The 14,859-nt window shown below is 38.2% G+C and overlaps 1 long non-coding RNA gene across 5 annotated transcripts in view; it reads left to right on the top strand.

Moving 5' to 3' along the window:
- Positions 1–14,859, top strand: part of LOC100516649 — a 104,704-nt gene that overhangs the window by 43,694 nt on the left and 46,151 nt on the right. The window contains exon 4 of one of the 5 annotated variants that reach the window (XR_002339366.1): positions 5,088–6,531. The exons of the other annotated variants lie outside the window; for them this stretch is intronic. This is a non-coding gene — a long non-coding RNA (uncharacterized LOC100516649). Of the gene's footprint in view, positions 1–5,087; positions 6,532–14,859 lie in introns of those variants that run through there. 5 annotated transcript variants of the gene reach the window in all.

The raw sequence follows: 14,859 nt of genomic DNA, 5'->3' as shown, positions 1-14,859 counted from the left end.
CAAGAGGAGGGTAAAAATGCAGGACACTGGAGATGCACTTGCAATTAACACCCCAGCAACTTAAAACAATCTTGTATATATATTGACTCCTATATCAACACTACAAAATAACTGCAAACCAAAAATGTACAATAGATACATGCAGAAATAAGAAAAATCAACTCAAATACAACACTAAAGATAGTCATAAAACCTCAAGAGAAGAGAACAAAAGAAGAAGGGAAGAAAAAAGAACAACAGAAACAAATCCAAAACAGTCAATAAAATGGCATTGAGAACATACATATTAATAATGACCTTAAATATAAATGAAATAAATGCCCCAACCAAAAGACACAGACTGGCTAAATAGAGCCAGGACCCATATATATGCTGTCTTCAAGAGACCCACTTCAGTTTTGGGGACACACACAAATTGAAAGTGAGAGGATGGGAGAAAATATTCCATGCAAAAGGGGATCAAAAGAAAGCTGAAGTAGCAGTAGTCATATCAGACAAAATAAACCTTAAAATAAAGAATATTATAAAAGGCCAAGAAGGGCATTACATAATGATCAAAGGATCAATCCAAGAAGAGGATAAAACAATTGTAAATATATATGCACCCAACATAGGTTCACTTCAGTGTATAAGGCAACTGCTAACAACCTTAAAAGGAGAAATTGACAATAACACAGTAATAGCAGGGCACTTTAACACACCACTTACAGCAATGGACAGATCACCCAGACATAAAATCAACCAGGAAATTCAGGCCCAAAATGATGCATTAGACCAGATGGACTTAACAGATATTTATAGAACATTCCATCCCAAAGCAGCAGAGTACACATTCTTCTCAAGAGCATGCAGAACACTCTCCAGGATTGATCACATTCTGGTCCACAAATCAAGCCTTGGTAACGTTAAGAAAATTGAAATCATATCAAGCACCTTTTTTGACCACAATGCTATATGACTGGAAATCAACAAGAAAAAAACTGCAAAAAACAAAACACATGGAGACTAAACAACATGCTCCTAAACAACCAATGGATCACTGAAGAAATCAAAGAGGAAATTAAAAAATACGTAGAGGCAAACAACAACAAAGACACAACAATCCAAAACGTTTGGGATGCAGCAAAAGCTGTTCTAAGAGGAAAGTTTATAGCAATACAAACCTACCTCAGGAAACAAGAAAAAGCTCCAATAAACAACCTAACTTTACATCTAAAGCACCTAGAGAGAGAGGAACAGAAAAGACCTAAAGTTAGTAGAAGGAAAGAAATCATAAAGATCAGAGCAGAAATAAATGAAACAGAAATGAATAAAACCATAGAAAAGATCAATGAAATTAAAAGCTGGTTCTTTGTGAAAATCAAGAAAATTGATAATCCCTTTGCTAGACTCCTCAAGAAAAAAAGAGAGAGGACTCAATAAAATTAGAAATGAAAAAGGAGAAGTTACAACAGACATCAAAGAAATACAAAGGATCATAAGAGACTACTACAAGCAACTATATGACAATAAAACAGACAACCTAAAAGAAATGGACAAATTCTTAGAAAAGTATAATCTTTCAAGACTAAACCAAGACGAAATAGAAAAGATGAACAGACCAATCACGAGTACTAAAATGGAAACTGTTACTTAAAAACTTCCAACAGACAAAAGTCCAGGACCAGATGGCTTCAGAAGCAAATTCTATCAACATTTATAGAAGAGCTAGCAGTTCCCATCATGGCTCAGTGGTTAACATATCTGACTAGGAACCATGAGATGGCAGATTTGATCCCTAGCCTTGCTCAGTGGGTTAAGGATCCGGCCTTGCCATGAGCTGTGGTGTAGGTCTCAGACATGGCTCAGATCCCACTTTGCTGTGACTGTGGCATAGGCAGGCAGCTGCAGCTCCAGTTAGACCTCTAGCCTGGGAACCTCCATATGCCACAGGTGCGGCCCTAGAAAATATGAAAAGACCAAAAAAAAAAAAAAGAAAATAGAGAAGAGCTAACACCTTTCCTTCTGAAACTATTCCAAAAAATTGCAGAGGAAGGAACAGTCTCAAACTCATCCACGAGGCCACCATCACCCTGATACCAAAACCAGACAAAGATACCAAAAAAAAAGAAAATTATAGGTGAATATCACTGATGATCATAGATGCAAAAATCCTCAACAAAATACTAGCAAATCAAATCCAATGATACATTAAAAGGATTGTACATCATGATCAAGTGGGATGTATCTCAGGGATGCAAGGGTTCTTCAATATCTGTAAATGATAAACCACACTGACAAACTGAAGAATTAAAACCATATAATCCTCTCAATAGATGCATAAAAAGCTTTTGACAAAATCCAACACTCATTTCTGATAAAAAACCCTCCAGAAAGTGGGCATAGGGGGAATGTACCTCAACATAATAAAGGCCATATATGACAAACCTGCAGGTAACATCATTCTCAATGGCAAAAAACTGAAAGAATTCCCACCGAGATCAGGAACAAGACAATAATGTCTGCTCTTGTCAGTACTGTTCAATATAGTTTTGGAAGTCCTAGCCATAGCAATCAGAGAAGAAAAATAAATAAAAGAAATCCATATTGGAAAGGAAGACGTAAAACTACTACTGTTTGTAGATGACATGATACTACTATACCTAGGAAATCATAAAGATGCTACCGAAAACTGTTAGAACTCATCAATGAATCTGGCAAAGTCACAGGATACAAAATTAATACACAAAAATCAACTGCACTTCTACATGCTAACAACGAAAGATCAGAAAGGAAACTAGGGAAACAATCCCATTTACCATTGTATCCAAAAGAATAAAATACCTAGGAGTAAACCTACCTAAAGAGACAAAAGACTGTACTCTGAAAACCATAGGACACTGATGAAAGAAATCAAAGATGACACAAACAGATGGAAAGACATACCATGCTCCTGGATTGGACGAATCAATATTATCAAAATGACTATACTATCCAAGGCAACCTACAGATTCAATGCAATCCCTATCAAATTACCAAGGTCATTTTTCACAGAACTATAAAAAATATTTTAACGTTTGTTTGGAAATACAAAAGACCCAGAATAGCCAAAGCCATCCTGAAAAAGAAAAATGGAGCTAGAGGAATCAGGCTCCCTGACTCTAGACTATACTACAAAACTGTGTGGTACTGGCACAAAATCAGAAATATAGATCAGTGGAACAGGATAGACAGTCCAGAGTTAAACCCACGCACATACAGTCAACTAAACTATGACAAAGGAGGCAAGGATATACAATGCAGAAAAGACAGTCCCTTCAATAAGTGGTGCTGGGAAAACTGGACAGCTACATGTAAAAAAATGAAATTAGACCACTTCCTAACACCATTCACAAAAATAGACTCAAGATGGATTAAAGACCTAAATATAAGGCCGGATACTATAAAACTCTTAGAGGAAAACATAGGCCAAACACGCTCTGACATAAATGACAGCAATATCTTCTCATATCCACTTCCTAGAGTAATGACAATAAAAACAAAAATAAACAAATGGGACTTAGTTAAAGTTAAAAGTTTCTGCATAACAAAGGAAACCCTAAATAAAACAAAAAGATAACCCACGGAATGGGAGAACATATTTGCAAATGAATCAACTGACAAGGGATTACTCTCCAAAATTTATAAACACCTCCTACCGCTCAATACCAAAAAAACAAACAACCCCATAAAAAAATGGGCAGAAAAAAGATCTAAACAGACAATTCCCCTAAGAAGACATAGAGATGGCCAAAAAACACATGAAGAGATGTTCAACATCACTAACTATTAGAGAAATGCAAATCAAAACCACTATGAGGTACAACCTCACACCTGCCAGAATGGTTGTCATCAAAAAGTTTACAAACAATAAATGCTAGAGAGGGTGTAGAGCAAAGGGAACCCTGTTACGCTGTTGGTAGGAATGTAAATTGGTGCAACCACTGTGGAAAACAGTATGGAGATTACTCAGAAAACTAAAAATAGAATTACCATTTGATCTGACAGTCCCTCTCCTGGGCATCTATCCAGAGAAAACAATGGCTTGGAAAGATACAGGTACGCCAGTGTTCGTTGCAGCACTCTATTCAAAAGCCAAGACATGGAAACAATTTAAATGTCCATCAACAGAGGAGTGGCTAAAGAAGATGTGGTCCATATACACAATGGAATATTACTCAGCCATTAAAAGGAAAGGAATAATGGCATTTGCAGCAACATGTATGGCCCTAGGAATTATCATGCTAAGTGAAGTCTGTCAGACAGTGAGACACCAATGTCATATGCTATCACTTATATGTGGAATCTAAAAAAATAAGGACAATGAACTTCTTTGCAGAACAGATACTGACTCACAGACTTTGAAAAATTTATGGTTTCCAAAGGAGACAAGTTGGGGGTTGGGGGATGGGCTGGGGGTTTGGGTTTGAAATGCTATAAAATTGGGTTGTACTGATTGTTGTACAACTATAAATGCAATAAAATTCATTGAGTTAAAAAAGAGTATAGGAGTTCCCGTTAGGGCTCAGTGGTTAATGAACCCAACTAGTATTCATGATGACGCAGATCTGATCCCTTGCACTACTTGATGGGTTAAGGATCCAGCATTGCCATGAGCTGTGGTGTAGGTCGCAGATGCGGCTTGGATCCTGCATTGCTGTGGCTGAAGTATAAGCCAGCAGCTACAGCTCTGATTCAACCCCTAGCCTGGAAACCTCCATATGCCGCAGGTACAGCCCTAAAAAGACAAAAGACAAAGAAAAAGAGAGAGAGAGAGAGTGTAGAGATGTAGGGTGTTTCTTTTAGATCAACGAGTGGACCCCTCTCATTCCATAGAGTTCAAGCTTCCAAGAAGACATAAAGCTCTTTTTCAAAGTGGTCCCTGACTCTTCTCATCTCCAGGTGTGATTTGATATTCCTTCTCTTTGCTTCTTGAGCACTCTCTGCACACTTCCAATATTATACTGACCACACTGAATTATAATCTTTGATTTTTTTCTTGTCTTTTCCCCCTAAATTTTAAGTATCTTGACAAAGGAACCAAGGTTTACTTATTTTTGTATCCACAGGGTGATGGTGCTTAATGATTATCTGTCAGAAGGATGGACAAATATATAGATGGGAAAACTAAGGAGCAAAGCCATCAATGATTTGTCCCAGCCCTCTCAGGAAGTTAATGCATAGTTAAAAAGAGAACCATAGATTTCAGGGGTATTTTTCAATCCACAAACTTGCTAGGTCTATGCAGATTTTTGTTTGTTTTTAAATAAATGCTCTAAAACTACGCTAGAGCAAGAAGAGTATAGGGACACTGGAGGCAACCAAAAAGAAAAAACAGAAACAAAAACAAAAAGACCCTGAAATTACAGCCTCAGAATATACAGGGTTTTTAAGAATGGTGATGTGGAACCAAAAAAAAAAAAAAAGAAGAAGAAGAAGAAGAAGAATTCTAAGAAACAAAGACTCATAATTCTCTTCTTCAAGACCCCTTTGGTTACCAACCATTAAGGAGACTGATTCCTAAACCTGCCCCTTACTCCCTCCGCATAATCCCAACATGTACAAAAAGCAAAAGGCTGTGACTCTGGGAACCCCAGCCACTAGAAGCCTCCATCATTCATTTTAGCTTTGTGACAACTACCTGGAAACTCAACATCATGCAGCATAAATTTTTTTCTTTATGGCAAAGTCCCAGTATCACTTCAGATTTTACCAAGATCATAGCACACTCTTTTTCTTAGACTAGAACCAGGCAGAAAGTCTTACTTACTTACAACCTTAAGGCAAATTATAGACTAACTGGTCACCTAAAGTAATGAAAGGAAAGAAGTGTCACTTCCCATTTGACCAAAACTCTACCAGAGGCACAAGCCTGTTAGAGTATTCTTCACTGTACAATGTAACTCTTGCTCATGACTGAAAAAATTAGAGTGACCCATTTTATTGAGTGGTGGGCAGATTGCAAACGGTTGACCAAAGTGGCTCCAGGACTGATGAAATTATCCTTTTTGCTTCACATTTCGGGACTCATGTGAATTGTCAGCATGTCAAGCCCTGAATGGAAATACCAGGATGTTCCAAATTTCACCAACTGCCACAGGTACTTTGGCTGAAAACCATTTGACTAAGTGAAATTTCACCAAATATAATTTGACCAAGTAAAGTGTTTATGGGTATTTAATAAATAATTTAGTCAATAGGAAAATTAGTAAAATAATACATGAAAGTGAGTAACCACGATCACTGCTTTTTAAGTCTTGGTAATTTTGGTATGTGTACCATTAGTGGTTCTGCACATCTTAAGCATTTTTGTCTGATTGTTAAAATTGGTTCTTTTGTTGCTGTTGTTGTTATTGTTTTTATCAATTACTTATGCCCCTTGCTTCTTACAATACTGAAAAGTTGGAAAAAAGAATTGTTTAACAACAGTGGAACAACCTACATGACTGACAAAAAACAACTAAAAATCTTTTAATAGTGGAATCCATTAAAATAGAATTTTTATATGTTTTAGTCCATGTTTTATTTTATTTAAGTTACTTTTTGTTAATTTTCTCTTGGGATAAAAACAATATTACTCAATGCAGAAAAAATTTAAAAATATAGATGTGCAAAAAGGGATGTATGAATACTGATAAATTCAGCCTCTGTGATTGAAATCTTAAGTTGTTTCCTTCCAGAACACACACACACACACACACACACACACACACACACACACACACACACACCCTAATCCTTAAAAGTGGGATCATGCTATGTTTCATAACCTCCAATATAACCTATGGATAAAGCCATAAACTGTTATACCTCTAGGTAACTTTAACTAATATTTTATTGGTCAAAAACTAGTTAGGAATTATTTTTAAGTCCAAATAGTAGAGGGAAAATATGGTATATGGACACAAATGCTTAAGGCCACATATAGGGTTAGGAAACCATCTTATGATTAATACTAATTATTTATATTTTAAAAACTCAGTTTTTACAAATTCAGAATTTTAGTCAGATTGTTCTATTGTCCAGTTCTCTTTGGATCATATTCTTTAGTTCCTATTTGCTTGTGGCCAAATTACTTTTAAGCAAATTATTAGAAGGTACAGTTCATTTTTAAGCTAGGTGTCTTTCCCATGTCAAAGCTGCCAGCAGTGTCTGCACTGGTCATTTCCAACCCATTTGATCAGAGGCGCACAGCTTCAGATGGCCAAATTAGTGCCACACCTGGCAGCCTTGCTCCAAAGAGAATTGTAGGTGACTTAAATATACCTAAAAGAATAAAATTAAAAGAGGAGATGAGTGAAAGGCACACTCACACAGGAACTCTCTGTTCCATGTTTCCAGCTTTTCTGAAAGCCTAAAATTTACTCAAAATAAAAAGTTAAAAAATAGCTTGAAATATAAACAGATTGGAGAGAAATCTTTTTTTTTTTCAAATTAAGAGAAATCAACCTGATATGAAAATTAGTGGACAGGAGACATGCTGAAGGGTTTTACACAATTATTATAGCTGAGCTGTGCCAAAGTAAAAAAGAAACATGATTATTACAGGAAGCATATTATTATCTGTGAAAATATATACTGGTTAAAGAGGAGAAGCAAGAGGTTTCCTGCACTTAAGTCCAAGAGAAATTTTTCTGCTAGTTTTTCCAAAGTGAGGATAAAGTGGTGGAGGGGTTAACATTCTCAATAACACCCTAACTCTAAATAAAACACAATGTCCTATAGAAGCAGAAGTAGGATCTGGATTGATAGGGAGAGAGGGCAAAGCAGTTACATTTCTTTAATAGTCATTTGAGACACTAGAAATAGACTCTAAACAGTTTTCTCTTTAAAACAAAAGGAAAGCCTAATTTTGGGGAGGGGTGGAGTAAAGAATGCTTCAGGAAGCAATAGCACACCTGTCCTGTGAAGAAGGTTTAACAGTAAATACAGCAAGACAAGCAGATCTGATGTACAGGTCAAGAGTCACAGCTATTAGTCTAGGCAGAAAGGCAAACCTCAAGGCAGATGAGTTTTAAGAAGTGGACCAGCACAATGTTTCCTTAAAGAATACAACGTACTCCATGCCATGAAATGCTGCCTGCACTGTTTTCTGGCTTCTTTAGTCATTTTTTTTTTTTTTAACAGAGTTCCCTGAATCTGACTACCATCCATGAGGATGCAGGTTCCATCCCTGACCTTGTTTAGTGGGTTAAGGATCTGGCATTGCTGTGAGCTGTGGTGTAGGTCGCAGACTCGGCTCGGATCTTGCATTGCTGTGGCTGTGATGTAGGCTGGCAGCTACAGCTCTAATTCGCCCCCTAGTCTGGGAATCTCCATATGCCTCGGGTGCGGCCCTAAAAAAGCAAAAAAAATTAAAAATAAATAAGTAAAAAGGAGTTTCCATTGTGGCTCAGTGGATTAAGAACCTAACTAGTATCCATGAGGATGTGGGTTCTACCCCTGGCCTCACTCAGTGGGTTAAGGATCCAGCATTGCCACAAGCTGTGGTATAGGTTACAGATGCTGTTTGGATCTGTGGCATAGGCTGGCAGCTGCAGCTCTGATTCTACCCCTAGCCTAGGAACTTCCAGATGCCACAGGTGTGGCCCTTAAAAAAAGGCAAAAAAAAAAAAAAAAAAAAAAAAGTCTATTTGTTGGGAGGCCTAGTCCATCTCAAGCAAAATCAAAAAAATCTCATAAGCTGTGTTGCCAGTTTGCTTCCTCTTTATAATTCTCTCTTCCACCAATTTAAAAGAATATTTCAAAGGGGCCTAAAGAAAGAATGGAAGAATTTAGCCCTTCATTCCTGAGGTCCAGTCCCCCCTGAGGAGGGACTCTCGGGATACAATCCTGAAGAAGAATGGGCACGGGGAAGTGTGGAGCCCTGTGACAGATGTAAATCTTCAAAGGGGTAGAACTGGTGGGCTTGTGTGAGCTCCATCTGGGAAAGAAAAAGAAGCAGCCCTGGGCTCTATTCGCAGGACCTTCCCCTGGTGAGCGAAGGATGAGAGGAGGCCTGTTCCTACTTTAGCTTCATGGTGTTCTCATGCCCTTTCACCCCAAGAGAACTGATCCTGCCTTGGTATGATTATTTACTTATCCTATAATGCAAAGGAGGTTTTAAACCAGAATTGGCCTTTAGTGAGGCTGCTAGAAGTCTATCCTGGAGTTTATGGGGATTGGGAGGGAGGGGGTATTGTTCAAAGATCCAAGCTTCCTAATGACAACCCTAGGACTTGGAGCCATGTCAACCTGAGCACAGGTCTCCCAGCCAAGGTAGTGCCCTCTGTCTTCACCCCTTGTCTTCTCTTCCCCTCTGCCCCGAGATGCTGGGCATACATACAGGTCATCCTTACTGCAACTTCTCCAGCCTCTGCCCTTGCCCAGGCTTAGTTCTCTTTACCTCATTCCTCCTGCCCACATGCCCATCCCAAGCATGGCAACGTAGCTTTCCTATCATGAACAGGTCATCTATCACGCCACCTCCAGACCCAAGGGTCTGGTTTTTTTAAGAATGGTTGGGTGCAGCTGCATAGGGGAGAAAAGGAAGTGAAACCAAGAAGCCTCAGCTGTGGGCCTTGGCAAGTGAGGAGGGGACAGGAAATCCTATGAGCTGCTGAAGGCAAATCCTGGTGTCCACTTCCCTCATAGTTCAGATTCAGATAAAGAAGTTCAGATCCCAAGTGACTTATTCCAGATTACTCATTTATTCACTGCCAAAGTCAAGACTAGATTCCAGCTCACACAAATATCACCCAATTGATGTGGCTGCTTCTTTCATGCCACATAGAGACAGAAAGGAAAACTGCAGTCTCCCCAGAAATGCCCATGCAAATAATAGTGTGAGAAAGATATCAGAAAAGCTTTACATTGGAACTATTTACAGATTCTATGAAACTAACAAAAGTCCAAATTGATTTTTGCCTTGTTCATATAAAATAATATTAATTAGAGACATATCCACACAGGGCAAAACATTTTATAAACATCATTCACTACTGTGAAATACTAATTACATATTTTCACAGCAACAATCAAATACAGAGGTGGAGTTTCATCCCTAGTTCTGCCTTCCTTCCTGAAATAGGCATTCTTTTGATAAACTTGGTCAGCTGAAAATATTCTCTCTATATCTGTAAAACTGGTAAGATTTGAAGAAAAAATATTGTTTTTCTGTTTTAAAATTGAATCATAATACCTCTGTATAGATATCAAAGTTTCTAGAAGAGGAGCTATGTTAAGATAGTATGATGTAGGGCCTATTAAGCCTTCATCTAGAGTTGTCTCCCTTGCCTAAGAAAGTACTCTGATACCGATCAAATGATTCAATTAATCAGTCCTATCAAACAATGTTTAGTAACTTAGTGTTTCTGTATGGGACACAAAGAGCTGCTGCTGTCACAGAGCTTGCTGTCAAGAGGGGAGGCTCAGATACGCAGAGACCTGTCACCAGAGAAGAAGGTGGACAGGGCGGGTGGGCAGGAAGAGTGCAAAGAGCTATGGGGGTTCAAAGGAAGATGGAGACACAAACATATGTTGAAAAAAAATTTGTGCTAGAATAAACGAGAGATTTGGGGAAAACAGCTACAGAGTTAAATGCTTTGAGGCAAGCCTTGAAGGATGGGAGGGATTGAAAAAAATAGCATTCCTGGGCTTTGCTCCAGAGCACAAACATTCAGAAAATGCAAATATTTAAGATAATGATTTTTAAAAGATTGTGCAAAACATTTACATTTTGCTCCTTCGAAAAACACTTCTCTCTTTCCGCTGTGGTGAACTTACTCAAGTCCCCCAGTCCCAGCCATTTTTGGCAGCTTTCTAATATGAAACCAGAAGAAATTCCATCAGCTGGAGGACTTTTTGCTTTGGTGTCATAAAGACTACTTACCTCCACCCTCACTCTGAATCTTCATTTGTGTGTATATTGACCATGACTTTACCTATAACTAATTCACTCGTTTGGACAAATATTTATTGAACATCTGCTGTGTTCCGGGCATTGCCAGGCACTAGCAATAGAAGGGTAAATACAAATCATCAGGGAAATGCAAATTAAAACCTCAGTGAGACTTACCTCACACCTGTTAGGAGGGCCATGATCACGAAAACAAAAGATAAACAACTGTTGGTGAGGATGTAGAGAAAAGAGAACCCTTGTACACCATGGGTGGGAATGTAAAATAATGCATCTGCCATAGAAAACAATATGGAAGTTCCTCAAAAATTTAAAAATAGAGCTACCATATGATCCAGCAACCCCACTTCTGGCTATTTGTGAAAATAGTTGAAATTAGGATCTCAAAGAGCTATCTGTTCTCTCATGTTTATTGCAGCATTAGTCACAACAGACAAGATATAGAAACAATTTAAATGTCCACGATAGATGAATGGATAAAGAAAATGTGGTTTATACATACAATGGAATATTATTCAGCCTTAAATAAGAAGGAAATCCTGGTATATGTGACAACATGGGTGAACCCGGAGGAAATTATGCTAAATGCAATCACCCTGACACAGATGGAGAAATACTGAATGATTCCACTTATATGAGGTATCTAAAATAGTAAATTCATAGAAACAGAATAGAATGGTAGTTGCCAGGTCTTGGAGGAGGAAGAAATGGGGAACTGCTGTTCAATGGTACAAAGTTTCAGTTACACAAACACAAAAAAAGGTTCTAGAGATCTGCTGTACAACTTCATGCCCATAGCTAACAGTAGTGTGCACTCAAAAACTTGTCAGAAAGGTAGATCTCATGTTGTTTTCTTGGCATAATAAAAAAAATAATTTGGGAGTTACCGTTGTGGCTCAGCAGTAACGAACCCAACTGGTATCCATGAGGATGCAGGTTAGATCCCTGGCCTTGCTCACTGCGTTAAGGATCTGGCGTTGCCATGAGCTGTGGCCTAGGTCGAAGATGAGGCTCAGATCCAGCATGTGGCTGTGGCTGTACCTTAGACTGGCAGCTGCAGTGCTGATTCAACCCCTAGTCTGGGAACTTCCATATGCCGTGGGTGTGGCCCTAAAAAGACAAAAAAAAAAAAAAAATTAAGGTTTTTTTTTTTTAAGTGATGCATACACCTTAAAAAACAAAACAAAACAAAACAAAACAAAAAACAACAGTTACACATAAGAGAATCAAAAGGCATGAAAACAAAAAAAGGTAGCTGGGGCCACAGGGCAGAGAAACTAAACCACCAGTGTGAAACATTCCTTAGAGGTATTGCTGGAAACAAATTAAGCCACCCAGACTATACTCCCAGGCCCATTATTTTCTAAGAACTCCAAATTAGAACAGTGCAGTTCCAAATTTTCCAGTTTGCTTTGATCGAAAAAAAAAAAAAATTAGTGTATTGTTTTCTCTCTCTGCCTGGAATAATATCACAGACTCCTTGCCAAAGTTCCTGCTCTCCCAGCTCCTGGCTGGTCCCCTTATGGGAATTGTCATCTTATATTTGGCTGTTCTGGATCAAGCTCCAGGATATTCTTCAAAGGCAACGTCAAAAGCCCAAGTTAAAACCAGAAGGTTCCCTATGGGCTTCCTATTCTGTTGTGGACCAGAGAGAGGACATTTGATAAGAAAGAGATTGCTGGTCAAAGAAATGATCTCATCCTTTAAGGTAAGGCTAACTCCAGTTTAAGGAGTATCTTTGTCTCCTGAGATCAAGATAATGCAGTACCCTACATTCAATACAGATCCCCTAGCATATAGGTGACAAGAGGGGCACAGTCTCCTCCATATGGCACCATTCCCTTCCCAGGTTCAACTACATGCAAGGAAGAGTAGTTACTCAAAGCGTAAGCCATGTCCTTCCCTGCAGATGATGCGACCAGTACACTCACAGCTGCAAAAAAAAAAAAAAAAAAAAAATCTGTCAGTTCATCTGTGGATTTGTTGGGCCCTTTCTAGCCCTTTCATCTTCTAGCAATGTAGTTAGCCACTCTCCTCATCTACTAATAAAAAGAAAAGGTGTGATTGGGTGATATGTAGCCACATTGGGATTTGTAATCAATCAAGGAAAAACCAATGGCTAAATGGAATTAACAAAGGCCTTTATTTGTTGTGGTGTATTATTTTTTTTAAGCTTTATTGAATTATAATTTACACACCATAAAATTCACCCATTTTCAAGCATAAAAGCTTATGATTTTCACTAAATTTATAGTTGTACAAAATGTGCAAACTTTCTGTCACCCCAGAAAAATCCTTTGTCCATTTGTGGTCAATCCCTGTTCCTATCCCCTGGTCCCAAACAAGTGCCATTCTGCTTTCTGCCTCTCATTGATTGGCCTTTCTCAAATTTCACATAAATGGAATCATACCACGTGCAGTTTTCTTGTGTCTGTCTTCTTTCATTCATTTAACCTAACAGTACCTTTCCTGAGACTCTTCAATTTTGTGGCATGTATCATCAGTATTTCTTTACTTTTTATCATTTTGACTATTTCACTATATGGATATATCACATTTTGTTTTTCCATTCATCAGTTGATAGACATTTGGATTTTTCCAGTGTGGTGTAATTATAAATAAACCTGCAATGAACATTCCCATACAAATCTTTGTATAGACACACATTTTCCTTTTTCTTGGATAGCTACCTAGGAGTAGGATTGCTATGTCATATGGCAAGTTTATGCTTAACTTTTTAGAAACTTCCAAACAATTTTCCAAAGTAGCTGTATCATTGTACATTTTTATCTGCAATTTATGAGGCATCCAATTTTCCTACATCCTCACTAATAGTTGTTATTGTCTGTCTTTTTTTACTATACTCTTTTTAGAGAGTTTATTTGTTTTTAAGACTCACTCCTCAAATCCTGGAAAACAGCATGGCTAACCATAAGATCTGGATCATAACTGGCTAAGGTTTCTGTGACTCTGGCAACTTAGGAAGGAAGCTAGTTGTGGGAAATGGATAACCATGTGCTCGTTATTATTAACAATGAGGGGATAGAGCAAAGCCAGACACTTCTCTAGTCCAGCCTTCATTGGCTAAGGAAGAAAAACTAGTTCTTCTAAGAATGGAAAGTTTCCTTTAGATTAGAAATGATCTAAGGGCTTCCCTGGTGGCCTAGCAGTTAAGGACTTGGTGTTGTCACTGCTATGGTTCGGGTTCAGCTGCTGCCCTGGGAACTTACACATGCTGTGGGCACAATAAAAAATAAATAAAAAAGATTCAAACTGATCTCAGCTTGTTCATGCAAAAATTAATGAACATTTATGAGCATTTCCCCTGTAGGGCAGAGAAAAAAGGTATTTCTCATAAACTACATAAAATGAGAGTTAATTTAGCTTAAATATTTTTGGACTATCTGTTGAGAACCAAACATTATATTGGGAGATAGACAAGTAAGCCAAAATCCCTGATTAAAGAAGTTTGGAGTCTGTTCACTCTGGTGTATGGAAGTGGGGGAGAGGAGGTAGAATAGGTAAAGGGTGGTATCATTGCCTCTTATTGATAAAAATTGCTGAGTCACAGACACCTTAGTATGTGTTTAAGAAATGAGCATGGGAGTTCCTGTTGTGACTCAGTGGTAACGAACTCAACCAGGATCCATGAGGATGTGGGTTTGATCTCTGGCCTCACTCAGAGGGTTAAGGATCTGGCACTGCTGCAAGCTGGAGTGTAGTTCGAAGATAAGACTTGGATCTTGCATTGCTGTGGCCATGGCGCAGGCCAGCAGCTACAGCTCAATTCAACCCTTAGCCTGAGAACTTCCATATGCTGACCTTAAAAAGGAAAAAAAAATTAAAAATTAAAAAAAAAAAAAAGAACTGAGCATGTATGTGTGCAAAGGGGTAGGAAGTTGATCAAATACTTGAAAAAAAAAATTGGAAGGTTAATGACAATA

Source organism: Sus scrofa, chromosome 15 (assembly GCF_000003025.6).
Source record: "Sus scrofa isolate TJ Tabasco breed Duroc chromosome 15, Sscrofa11.1, whole genome shotgun sequence".
Lineage (NCBI taxonomy): Eukaryota > Metazoa > Chordata > Mammalia > Artiodactyla > Suidae > Sus > Sus scrofa.
Note: the sequence above shows the minus strand (reverse complement) of the source record. Positions and strands in the feature narration are given on the sequence as shown.